The sequence below is a fragment of the Penaeus monodon genome, chromosome 22 (assembly GCF_015228065.2).
Source record: "Penaeus monodon isolate SGIC_2016 chromosome 22, NSTDA_Pmon_1, whole genome shotgun sequence".
NCBI classification, from domain to species: Eukaryota; Metazoa; Arthropoda; class Malacostraca; order Decapoda; family Penaeidae; genus Penaeus; species Penaeus monodon.
This window is the reverse complement of record NC_051407.1, coordinates 2,083,704-2,084,667: the sequence shown is the minus strand read 5'-3', so window position 1 is coordinate 2,084,667 and position 964 is coordinate 2,083,704. Positions and strand designations below refer to the sequence as shown.

General features: G+C 35.4%; 1 protein-coding gene across 1 annotated transcript in view; it reads right to left on the bottom strand.

Annotated features, from left to right (window-relative positions):
- LOC119586818 (mucin-5AC-like) overlaps window positions 1–964 on the bottom strand; it is a gene marked incomplete in the record, with an annotated part of 19,136 nt that overhangs the window by 13,071 nt on the left and 5,101 nt on the right.

Sequence of the window (964 nt, the reverse complement as noted above, 5' to 3'; positions counted from 1 at the left end):
GGGGGAAAAAGAACTCACACGGTCATCACCAAACATGGATCTATCATTGCCTACAAACTGCCTGTAAGCACTCAATGCCTCAAGCACAGCCTACAGTAATAACGGCTAATCACAAGGTTGCAATAAACCCCACACATGACAGGGAGATAACAATAACCAATGACTCATACCCCTGCCTCCCCTTTCAGCCACTCACCCTACTTGCAACCAACCACCTCCTAGTTAATTTTCTCAACTTTCTTTTTACTTCTAAATTCTTTCATTTCTTGTATCAGCTACCTTTCTTATATACTGTATGTCTGAATATGCAATATAACATTGACAGAAACAAGGAGTATTGCAAAAATTCTGATGATAAAAAAAAAGTTCCTTAGATATTCTGTTACATTAGCAATACAGTAATGCATTTCTTAAAAAGAAGTCCATCGTTTAGTCAATCAAGTATGTCTCACTGATAAGAGCAGTAAATATGGATTATATTACAGAATGTCAGATATGATCAATTTGATAACATTACAAAACTCTCTCAAAAGCCATTAGTCCTCCAAAAAGACATTAAAGCTCACAAAAGATCTGTATCAATGACTCAATATCCCGAAGGGAGGAGATAGAATTCATGAAGATAAATGAACCTCTCCCTGGACCAACATACAGTTCTAAGCTCATACTATGCCTTAAGCTGGGATGGCATGCAAGATGAAACTGACATCTACTGAGCTGGCATAATCAGAAAACAGGAAACTCCAGTCTACCCCAGTGATGGCAAATAGACATTCAACATAAATTTCAAATACTTTTCTATTAAGGATTCCATTTTTTATATTTTTTTTATTCTTTAAGTTTCTTTGCATTTACAATTAACCCATAAAAACAATAAAGCCTATATTCACTAGGTACTAATACCTATTCAAAGCCTTCCCCAGATATTCAAGGCTTATTTCTAACTCATGACAAAGAAAAAAAG